The 12,048-nt window shown below is 41.9% G+C and overlaps 1 protein-coding gene across 2 annotated transcripts in view; it reads left to right on the top strand.

Moving 5' to 3' along the window:
* BRF1 (BRF1 general transcription factor IIIB subunit) overlaps positions 1-12,048 on the top strand; it is a 177,182-nt gene that overhangs the window by 15,116 nt on the left and 150,018 nt on the right. The gene's annotated exons all lie outside the window — the stretch shown is intronic.

The following is a 12,048-nucleotide window of genomic DNA, read 5'->3' as shown; positions in this document are numbered from 1 at the left end:
ATTTTTTGGCTAATTAATAGTCTTTTCTCATGACTCTTGGAGATGACAGCTGATGGACTGTCATATCAAAGACTCAGAAGCTGACATGTAATTAATCAAGGGATGTAGATGGGTTTTACTGATACAGTGCTCATTTTGGGGAGATATTTTAGATAAAGGTATTTTCCTAAATTAAAGTCTTATACTTGCAACTCAAACACAGAAAATCTTGGCTGATATTATGCCTGCATAGGTATACAAAGGGTAATATTGATCTGATATTATATCTGCATAGGTATAGAAAGGTTAAGATTGATCTGCGTTATTGAAATATAGCCAGATTGCTTTACTCAGCATTATTCAGCTGATTTATATACAGATTGTTTTATATACATAATGTTTTATTCAGCTTTTTGTGCTGAAGAATATTGAGCCCTGCTTGTTTGGCAGAGTAAAGCTCATACTTTATGTAGGCGTGTTTCAGTGTCAAGTCCAAAGTTACTATCTTATGAGTTTTTAAAAAAGCCTGTATAAAGTGTAACCTGTATAAGCAGTGGAATAAAACCACTAGAATACCCTTTACAGTTAGTGGAGTTTGTCTTTGGATGAAGGCACTTTAATCAAAACTGTAATTTTGCACAGGCATTTTAAAAATAAATTGGCTTGTTGTGCATAAGGACTGCCCATTTCCTTGTCTTTAATTGTAGAAAAGTAAAATGCTGAGGGGAGAAAATGCCGTCCTATTGCTTCTTGGAGTGTTTGAATCCTTCAAAAGCCCTTTTGGTTATGCTGAAAGGTGATCACAATTAAAGACAGTGTAGGCATTTTTCTGGAATCTGAACATGGCTTCTTTCTTGGATGAGTGTTTGCTGGGGAATATGATGTGCATCTTCCTTCCCCACAGCTCTTCTGTGTGGGGCCCACCTAATAATGCAGAAAGACTTTAGCCAAGTCAGAATCAATCAGCATCATATAACAGAAATTATAGTTGCTTGAAAATAAATTCTCTCCCAAACAGTTTTGAAACAGGAAAATAATTTGTCTTTTTACCTATACCTGTCTGAGGCTCTTTACGGGTTTTCTTCTCCTTTTTGTGGCTGTCTTTTATATAGGAAAAAACTGTTTGGTCTTTGATTTCTGTAGCCAACCCACATTTATCATGCTGCCAGTCTGTCTCTGCGAAAGTTCTTTTCAATGAGCTAAGTGATGTTCTTGCTCAGTCCCAGGCATGACAACAGCAGCTGATATTTCAGGTAGAGCAATTGGTGTTTGAAAGGCTTTTCTTTCTGCTGCTGTGTATAATGAGCTAGTTGTCTGCTGCATTTTGTCACACTTTTAGCTTTACATAGTTTTTAATTGCAAATTGAGCTATGGCAGTGAACTTACAAAATCTCACCCTGTCACTGTGTGCTTGTGATCATGGAGCTTTTTTTGGTGAAATTATGTTAATATCCATTGTGTTTAGACTTGAAAGTGTAGCAAGGTAAATGAACTTGCTGTATATATTTTAAAGAAAGTATGGGGCTGTTCATTGAGTGAAACTGAAGTGCACTGATAGTTGACTATTAAAAATGAACAGTTGTCCTTGGAGCGCTGTGCTATCTGATCAGAAAAAATGCTGAGTGAGTTATTTATTTATTTGCTGGTACTACTACGTTTGCATTTCCAAACTTAACTGAGTTGCAAATGAACTGCTGAAATTAGCTCCTGTCGGGATGCTGGTGCTGCACAGCTTGTGAACACACTTCAGGAGGCCTGTTCCTGCAGCTCGCGGATGGCTCTTACGTCAAGGCTGCGTGCTACCTTCAGTAGCGTAAGCATATGATTTTCTCCTATATGGTGCTCTATACAGGCTATTGCTGAAGGGAAGAAGAGGCTCTGGAAAGCAGAGATGGGCGGCGGAGCCCAGATTGCTCTGGAGGTTGTCCCCAGTGTATTCGAGAGCAGCTGAGAGCGTGCGTGTGTGTGGTCCGAGAGCGCTGGCAGGTCTCACACTGTGCCTGGTCTGCTTGCCAGCAACCTGCAGGCTTGACATGATGCGGGGAAAAGTCCAGCAACAGAGCGGGGACTTGCTGTTTTTTAAAAACAACCACCTCCCCCTGCTTTCCCTTCCCTCCCTCATGTAGCTTGGGCCAAATTTTTCCTTGCTGTAATGTCTGTCTGTTCAGGGGAGGTGAAAGGGAGGTGAGCTGGGCTCGCTGTCTCTTATTTATTCACTAGCAAAGCAGCTGGGGTTGGCTGAACGTATGATGCTGCTATTTTTTGAGGCTTGTAATTAAAGGATGTTTAGAATTAGATGAACGTATGATACTGCTATTTTTTGAGGCTTGTAATTAAAGGATGTTTAGAATTAGATGGAAGAACAATTTTTCATTAGAATACCTAAGGTAATAATTTTACAATTTCTCTGCCCGCCCGCCCCCCCGCCATTCTAAAGTGAAGAAATACAGAAGTAAAATCTCCCAACAACAACTGTTCAACAGTTCTGGACTCTTCTACAAAATATTTTTTTTTGTGCATTGGTGTTTGTATATACACATATATGTATATGCTCTAAAGAAAGCCATGGGCAAATGCTGAAGGTTTGATAGTTTCTAGGTTTGTCTAAGAATGTCTGACACACAGAACTAGTCTCCCTTATCACACATGCCTTTGCTGTATGTTTCCTCGCTATTTATAATGCGGTAGTGCATGGCAGTTCGTAGTCTCTGCCTTTCTTTGCTGAACCAGCTGATGTTTGTGGGTGTTCGTTTGGGAATTGGCTGCTTATAAAAACTGGAGTCTTGTTTACACTTGTTAAAATATTTATGCAGGAAAGACCTAATACTGTTGTATTTGTTCATAATCAGTTTGATTTTCAGTGTGCGGTACTGTGCTAATTGAGCATGCTAAGCTCCACAAGTTCAACAAGCTCAGGTCCACAAAATGGTTTGTATCTGTTCATACAGAGCTCATTTTTGTAGTAAAAACCTGCACATCTGTGAGATAATGTGAAGAAGAGTTTCAACTTTGTTTTAAAGGATTTGACAAAATAGCCAAACGGTACTGTTTTTGAGGGAAAGAAGAGTTATGAATGAAATACTAGCTTGGAGGGGAGACCCTTTGACAAGACTTCTTCCTCTGTTCTCTGAGCCTCTTCAGCCTCTGTTGTCTTCTTCCTCTTCTGAGCCAAATTGCTACAGTATTGCCCAACTTTTATGGTTACTTACAGGGCTGAAATGCAGAGTTCTGGCTCTTTAAATCTCACTTTACAGCTCTGTGCTGCATTACATAATCTCTCTAAATAGCCGGTTTATTCTTGTTTCCTTGCAGGCAATCTGCTCTCACTATATCCATGTCAGAGTCGTAGTTACAAGGGAGTTGTTCTTGACTTGGAGCTCTGATACTTTCAATAGTCTTCAGTGGCCAGAAAGAAAAGGGAGAGGGGAAGGAGGGTCAATGGCATGATTATAACTTGAAAGCTTCAGTTGCAGATATTCAAATTTGGTTTAAACTAAGTTTGAAGATTGCAGCTGCATCTAGCTTAATCCAATTTCTGAACTGTTGTGCTGTGTTTTTAATCATTTCTTTAAATGAATGTGTGTTTTCCCTCAGTCCTCTTAAATACCAAAACATAGCTAACAGTATTTTAATGCTAAATGGGAAGGCATTTCTGAAGATGTTCTCTAATGCATTTTTGACTGTTTACATTTAAACTATTTGCTTAATTCTTTAACCTTTGTTGTCATCACTAATTTCATAGCTGATTTATTACAAGTGATTATGGACGGCTCTACTTCCTGACAGAACTATACAGTGTGAATTAGACCAGGACACTATATTGTACGCGTGGAGAACAGAAGTATCCAAAGAAGAGGAACAGAGAACACATCTCTAACGAGACTAAAACAACAAGGGAGGAGAGGATAGTAGAATCCTAGGATAATTTAGACTGGAAGGGACCTCCGGAGGTCCACAAAGTGGTGGCTTTGAAGTTGCATTAAGCTGCTCAGGGCCTAGTGCAGCTGCACTTTAGGAATCTCAAAGGAAGGATATGATACAGTCTCCCTGGGCAAACTGTTCTCTAATGCTTGACCACCCTCACTGTGAAGATTTTTTTTCCGTGTATTTAGTCAGAAGTTACTTTGATGAAATGTGACTCTTGCCTCTTGTCTTTTTGCTGTGCATCTCTGACAATTCTGGCTCCATCTTCTTTATAACCTCCCACTGAGTAGCTGAAGACACCAAGAGACCTCCCTCTTAGCTTTCTCTTCTTAAGACTGAGCAAATTCCGCTCTCAGCCTCACGCCATGCGCTCCAGTCTCCTAATCATTTTAGCGGCTCTCTGCTGGACTTGCTCCAATATGTCAATGCCTTTTCTTGTGCAGAGGGGTCCTGAACTGGACAAAGTACTCTAAATATAGTCTCACAAGTGCTGAACAGGGGATAATAATCACTTCCCTTGACCTACTGGCTACAATCTTAATAATGCAGCTCCAGGATGCAGTTAGCCTTCATCATTGCAATTGGGTGCTGCTGAGTCATGTTCATCTTCTTGGCCATGAGGAATCTAGATCCTTTTCTGCAAAGCTACTCCCTAGCCAAACAGTCTGCAGCCTGTATTGTTGCCCTATAGTTCTTCTGTCCCAGGTGCAAAAAAAATCGCATTTGCCTTGTTGAACTTCATGAGGTTTCTGTCAGCTCATTTCTGCAGCATCTTAAGATTCCTCTGAATAGCACCTCTGCCCATCAGTGTATTAACCACTGTCCCAATGTGATGTTGTCCAGCAGTGTGCACTTTCCCAGTGTGCGCTGTTCATGTTGTTAATGAAGGCATTAAACAGTATTGACCTCAGTATCAATCCCACTCGGAAGTCTGATGGTTAAAGTGCTGACCACTACCCTTTGAACCTGGCCAGTTTTTCACCCAACTTGCAGTTCACCTGTCTAGTCTGTATCTCCTCAATTTGGCTGCCAGGGTACTAAGGGAGAATGACAAAATGGGATGAGGGAAGAGCAGGGGCTACTGCTTTACCTTGACTGCAGTGGCTTTTATTGCAGTCAGGCACGATCCGTCCTCATTAAATCTATGCTGGCAGTTGCTGGTAACCTTCTTACCTTTTGTGTGTCTGGAAATGGTTTCCAGGTGGAGTTGTTCCATAGCCTTCCAACAGGCTGACGGGAGGCTGACTCGTGTCTAGTGTCCTTCTTCCCCCTCTGGAAGAAGAGCCTGACGCTTGCTGACTTCTAGTCATAGAGAACATCCCCTGATTCCTACAACTTTTTAAAGACGGCAAAGATGCCTCTCTTTCCCGGCCCCCTTAGCATCCTCAGATACATCCCATCCAGTCCAGTTGACTTGTGTGTGTAGATTTTGCTTAAGTGAGCCCTTGTTTGCTCTTTCTTTACCATGGGTAACGCTTCATTTCCTCCAAACTCATGTAAAGAGATTTATGAGACCTGAAAACAGACATTGCCACGGCAGACCAAGGAGACTCATGAGCTGCCACACGCCCTGCCTGCTCAACTTCCTGCACATCAGTATGGAGTGTCCTTGTGCTTTGGGAAGGTTGTACTTGAAGATTGACCAATCCTCCTGGTCCCTTTCCCCTTCATGGCAGTACCTCAAGGGGTCCTGCTTGCCACTTCTCTGAACAAACTGAAGCCTGCCCTCCGAAATCCAGGGGGTTGTCACTATGTTACCCATCTTCCTCGCACCCCTCAAGATCTTAAACTTTATAATTTCAGGATTGTGGTAACCAAGCCTGCCATCCAACTTTACATTCTCTGCCACTTCTTCCTTTCTAGAGCATGGCAGGTGTATCACAGTGCTTCTCCTACTTGACCTGTTCCTGCCACACTCTAGAAGTCCACCGTATTGCTTGTGCCCCATTGTGATTCCCTTCCAGCAGATGCTGGAGTGGTTACAGTTCACCATGAGAACCAGGACATCTTCCTGTTGTCTAAAGAAGGCTTCGTCTTCAAGATCAGGTGGTCTATAGCAGGTCCTCATGACAGTGTTTTCTTTGGCCTTGCCTCTCATCCAGACACATTAACTCTTTATTGGCCTGTCACTTGTTTCTCAGCAGAGCTTCACACATTCAAGCTGTTCCTTTGTGTGAAATGAGTCCCCTGTCACCTTCTGTGTCGCTCCTTCTTGTGGAGCCTGTAACCACCCATCTCATCGACTCCAGTCACGTGAGCTGTTCCACCATGTATCTGTCACCCCCCAGTGAATTTGTAGTTTTGCAGCTGTGCATAGACTTTGAATTATTCCAGATTGTTTCCTTTGCTGGATGCAATCTTTTCTTTGACTCTTCCTCCTGTATCAACTCCTGTCTCTGGCTTCGTTTTCAATAATGAAACTTCTAGTCTAGTTTCTCTGCCATTTTCTTGTCCTTCTTGCTGTTGTTTCTGTTGGGATAGAAGCTAATCCTATTCCTCCCATCTCCACCTTCAGTTAGTACCCCGTTAGGTTTTATCTTGTTGTCTTTTAAACTAACCATTGCTTAAAGTTCTCCTTTTCTGGGCTTGTCTTGTTTCCTCCTAAATTTCTTTACTCAATAAGGCTTTGAAAGACTACTTCTTTCTAGCCAGACCATTGATTCAGTTTTACCCTCTTTAATCTGTCTACTGCCTTGTCTCTCATGAGTCCTTTGTTATCATTAACAACTTCTGTCTCATTCATTTCCTTCATCTTTCCATTTGATGTGTTAACTTTCTCCATCTCTCCTTGAAGGAGGATAAGGGGCACTTTCCCCTTTTCATTTGGGATGATCTTACATGTTTTTCTGTGTGGGTGTGTTTTGTTGTTTTCTTTGGGTTTTTGTTGTTGTTGTTTCAAATACAACCTTTTCCTTTGGTAAACTTTATTCTTAACATACCTCTTCCATTTAGTCCCATGTCATGACTTGAGCTAGGGTGGGATTCAGCTGGCAAAGTTTAGATGTCTGTGTGAGCTCATCATCCAGAACTCCTTTCAGGGTCTCTGCATAGAGGCAGACAGATTTAGGGTGTGATTAATTTAATCCCGAAAGGAAGTCAAATGACTCATTCTCTTAAGCGTCTGTTTCTCTTCACGCACTGAAAGGAAGTCTAGATTGACTAAGCTCAGATGCTCATCTCTGAAGATAAGGGTGATGAATCCTACGCTTTTGTGTCTGCATTTGTGTATCTCCTTGTTGACACAGACTTAACATGGCCAAAGCTGAACTGCTGAATTGTATCCTACTGCTCTGCCCTTTTGCATGTTAACAAGTTCAAGCTTCCTTCCTTTGAGGCCACTCACAGCTTTCCCTCCTCCTGTCTTGTACATCCATCCTCTCCAGGGTCTGCTAAATCATGGATGTGTCCTAGCCATAACACTCACATATTTATTTCTTGCACAAGTGTCTCTTGACTTTCATTGCTCTTCCTCTGTGATCAGAACATGCTCCAGAGCCAGGAAAGCAGAAAAGTTGTGACCTGGGATGTTAAAGCTTTGGTACCTTAACATCTTCATCAAAGAATTTTAAAAGGAATGTTATTTTCCCAACCTGTTTGCCCTTTCACATTTGTGATCACTGTTACTTATCACGTAACAGTTCATCAGGGAACTTTTCTGTTGTAACTAGGCTGTTGTGTTTGTGTTCCAGCTTGCTGGACCTCTGTGCTTCTGAGGCTTGCTTGAGTGTCAGTAGGTATGGGCTTTCCTGGTCCTCTGCTTTGATGCAGGCTCTGGTAAGTCACAGATGCAAAAGCCACAGCTCAGATGCTGGAGTCCCTGATGGCTGACCTTCAGGGTATCTCCATAGCTTACAAGCCTTTCTCAGAACTTCATCTTTCAGGGTTTGCAGGCAACTTCACTAATCAACAAAGACTTGGAGACAGACAAACCACTTATTTAGGAAAAACAAATTAAAAAACCTTAGAGGCAGAAACCCCACTCTTTAGCCAGCATAAATTATTCTAAGAATTTGGATAAAAGCAGCAGAAGAATGATTTCCCTGCCTGTTTTCCCTACTACTCTTGGGGACCCATGGAGTTTGATTCACAGGCATCTGAGGAAGTGAGGATCCTTCTGGTACTGTGGCTTCTCCTTCAGCACATGGAACATCTCATCTTTCTCAGGTGGCTGATGAGACCCTGTGCTTCATGATCTCCAATTATCTTTGTTAAAAGACCAGTCGAGTTCATCAGCTGATCTGGGGCAACCTTTTGGTTATGCATTGATTAATTAGTTCCTACTTAAGTTCAGATTTGAAAATTTTTATTGTCTTTAAGCCTTGGTCATCTTTGTGTTTTGATAGGGAATGATAAAATACCTGTCTCAGAGATGCTTTCAATGTGCTGCTTGTCCTTACAGTGACAGTATCAGGGGAGAAGAATCCATGTCTCCTTTAATGAGATCTGTTATGTTTCTAATGAAGAGGGTCTAGGATCCTTTAAGTAAAGAGTAGAGGATCTGCTAGAGGTAATGTAATGGTAGGATTTTGCCAAGAGACTGATGGACAACTTAAAACCTTGAGCACAGCATCCCACCCGGTTGAAATACCCGAGTCAAGCTTTGCTGGTCTTCCTCATTCTGTTCCTGTGTTTGCTTAGCCAGAAAAGGGAAAAATTAGAAAAGGCACTTCTAAAATTCCTTGGAGATGTTGATTCAGTCTGTATGCGGACTCAGGATGATCTTGGTTTTTGCTTTTTCTTTTAATTTTAAAGATTGTCCTTGAAGTTGGAAAAAAAAAAAGAAAAAAATTAAAGTCTTAATCAAATGAGTTAACAGATGACTTCTATTGGCTTAACTAATAACAAAAAATATTTGAGTGTTCAGCTGCTTTGAATTGGCTTGTTTGTGACTGGAGTTAAAGATGTCTTTCATGATTCCTTTGCTCTGTCTCCTCTCCTGTCTCTGCTCTGTCTCTTAGTTTATTAGTTGGCTGTGGGCAAGAAAAACGTTGTGCCAGGGAAGCACAAATCTCTGATTCATTTTGACAAACAAAAGAAGAAATGCCTTCTAAAATTCTACATGCTTGTGAAATTTCTTACTTAGATATTAAAGTTTTGGCCTCTTGTATCTTAAAATGTCTCCCTTTTTAACTTTGACAATTTCTATGTGACGTAGAGTAGGACAATATATATCATGCTTGTGGAATTCACCGACGGAGGTTTACCTCCCTACAGCCTTGTGTAGGTAATTGGAACCTGTCATTTCTCTTGAGAGCAATCCTTTACTTAAAGACAGTTTACCTAGCAGGCTAATGTTTTTTAAAACATTCGCTTTTTATAGTACCATTCACAAGGAGATGAACTTGGATATTAGTAGGTCTATCTTCCTTCTTGTACAGTGTGGCAGAAAATAGGCAACTGCCTCTCTCCTCCCTCCTTCCCCTGTAGCAACGTCTCTAAAATTCTGTGCTAGTAATCTGCCTCTTCTAACAAGCTCCTGAATTAAACCATTTTAGCTTTAGAAGGCTGTTGAACAAGCTTAAAATATACTTCAGGTACCATAGCTTTGGTTTAAGTTCCATGTAGCTGCTGCTCTCTTTTTTGATAATGGAAAATATGTATGCCAGTTATGGCATAGGACTGTCTTTTAAACGTTCAAATGTGAGTTTTGAAGTGTTTGTGTCATTTTACAGGCACTATGGTTCAAAACCTGAGGGGGAGAATGCTTTTTAATTCTGTGTTCTCTGATAGCGCCTAGTTCCTTTTTCATGTGTTGAAAGTGCCACCTTGTTTTGCTCTATGGAATAAATTGGAGAGCTGGTGACGGGACAGTGCAGGGGAGCATTCCCTAAGCCTGAGGGTCTGCAAGTGTGATTTGCTGGTGAAGCTATTGCAGTTTTCTTGGAAGACGGCTCTTAAATAATGGCCACAGCATTAAACTTCTGGACCCTCTATAGGATTAACAAATAACAGAAAAATAACAGAAAAAATTCAGTGCCTGTGTACACTGTTTTTAAAAGGAAGACTATGATTTATTCTCTTGTGTTCTTGCAGACACACTTGTACTCATTTCACCTGCAGTTTGCAGCTGGACATGAGTTAGCTGTGACCCCAAGCCGATGGTCTTGGAGGAACCAGCACACATCTATTGGTGTGGGATACGGGTGGCATCAGCTCAAGTGTGTCTGCGAAAGGATGTGCAGGCACGTTGTATTCCTGTTGTAGGGCTGTGACAACACCTGCCCAGGCACATCTGGCACTATCTCCTGAGCATCCAGTGGTGGCTGAGGGAGCGGTATCAGAGCAGTGCACGCGGTGATGCTTCTCCACAACATTATCATTCCTTGTGCAGAAGTGCATGTGTAGCTTTCATCATCCTCGTTGCCTTCCCAGTTGTGTGATGTGTCCTCCCAGATGGACGAGCACTGCCGTTGCATACAGTATTCAAAAGTCACTCAGGCAAAGACTTTGGCTTCTGCTCAACACCATTGCTACATCAGCCTTTCTCAGGCAAATGCAGTACACTGGTGGAAGACCCAAATATAAATGTAGGTATTAGATACAAATGAATAGAAACTACAGGGTTCTGTACCAGCTATGAAACGTGTATTCCATGGGAAGGTCTTATGTCAAATACAGCCACACTGGCACATGCATCAGCAGACTGACCTATGTCAACCTCCTGCTTAAAAAAAAGAAACCAACAAAAAACTCAGAAAAACAAACCTGGTCCCAGCCTGAACCAGAACAACTCTGCGCACACGTGCAAGTTATTTTTAACCTGGGTGATTGCCGTGCTGGGATCTGCTGTGCTCCCAGTAGGTAGCTGTGTCAGCCCAGGGAGCTGACGTGCTGTGGTGTGCGGGTGGGAACGAAGCGTTGTGTAAAGGGTTGGGAACTCCTTCGAGTGGTATTGCCATCAGAGGCCTCCGTCTCGTAGAGCTGCAGCTGTGGAGTCCAGTTCCACGATAAGCATCTCTAACAGCAAAGCCAGTTTGATCCCGGCCTTGCCCATCCCTCAGCTGCCCTTTCCCACTCCCCTCTTCCAAATGTGCTGGGCCTTGGCTTGGGCAATGCATCTGTTTACCAGGACAGTGAAAAGATACGGGTTTCACAAGCAAAATAAAAAAATAAGAACCAACCCTGGTTTATATTTTCATATTTCCCTTTGATCATTTCACTCCTCCACATGCCACCACAGAGCGGAGGAGGGAATGGATGCCGTAGAGATGAGCAGGAGCCTCTTAAACCAGCTTTGCAGCAGGAGAGGCTGAATGCAGGACCATGTTGTGAGCTGCTCTCTCGAGTTTTATTTTTTTTTAACATATATTTATAACCCACTGTCCTGTTACGTTCAGTCCCGCACAGTCAGAGTGAAGGAAGGTGTTTTCTGTTCTTTTGGCTTGGCTTAATATGAGTGGGAAGCTTTTTAGAAATGTTCTGTGCACTGACTGCTGCTAGCAGATGGATGCTCTCTGCTTGAAGTGCCTCAGGCCTTCATATCTTCCGTTTTCCCCCCCTCCCTCCTCCCAGCACACACCCTGGAGTGCGCAGGCTGTGCTAATTTAGTTGCAACTTAAAAAGGAGTGATGAAGAAGAAATGCTCAACTCTAATAGAATTCTTGTCGCTCGCAATGTCTTTAGGGAGTACTTTTTCATTTCAGGATCCCTAAGGATTTTTCCAGCAACGTGTATTAGATGTTCTGCAATACTTCACTGGAACAGCAGTAAAATTCTTAATGCATTAGGACCGAAATGCTAATTCTGTTTATATATTAATCAATTCAGAATATACAGTATACATGACATCCAGTTTGATTTTTTTCAAGTGATTTTAATAACCTAGGCTTGACTGTTTCTAATTCTGAGGTGGCCTTTCCACCTATATGAACTGTAAACCAAACCTTTGAACAAACAGTTCATTAACCTAGTGTGTTAAAACAGTTGAACCAGTTCCTGAATTTTACTAAACTGGCTGTTGCTGTCAAGAGCTTTCCCCTCTTACTGGTAGAAGTTGGCTGATGCTAGCTCTGAGGAGTTTGATTCGTTTTCTAACAGAATCACAAAATGTTACTATTTACTGATACAAATTGCATGTATTTTTAACTGAAAAAATTCCAAACTCTATACAGCCAGAATTAAAATCTGTTCTTCCATGCTGATTAC

This window comes from Ciconia boyciana, chromosome 6 (genome assembly GCF_034638445.1).
Source record: "Ciconia boyciana chromosome 6, ASM3463844v1, whole genome shotgun sequence".
NCBI classification, from domain to species: domain Eukaryota; kingdom Metazoa; phylum Chordata; class Aves; order Ciconiiformes; family Ciconiidae; genus Ciconia; species Ciconia boyciana.
Note: the sequence above shows the minus strand (reverse complement) of the source record. Positions and strands in the feature narration are given on the sequence as shown.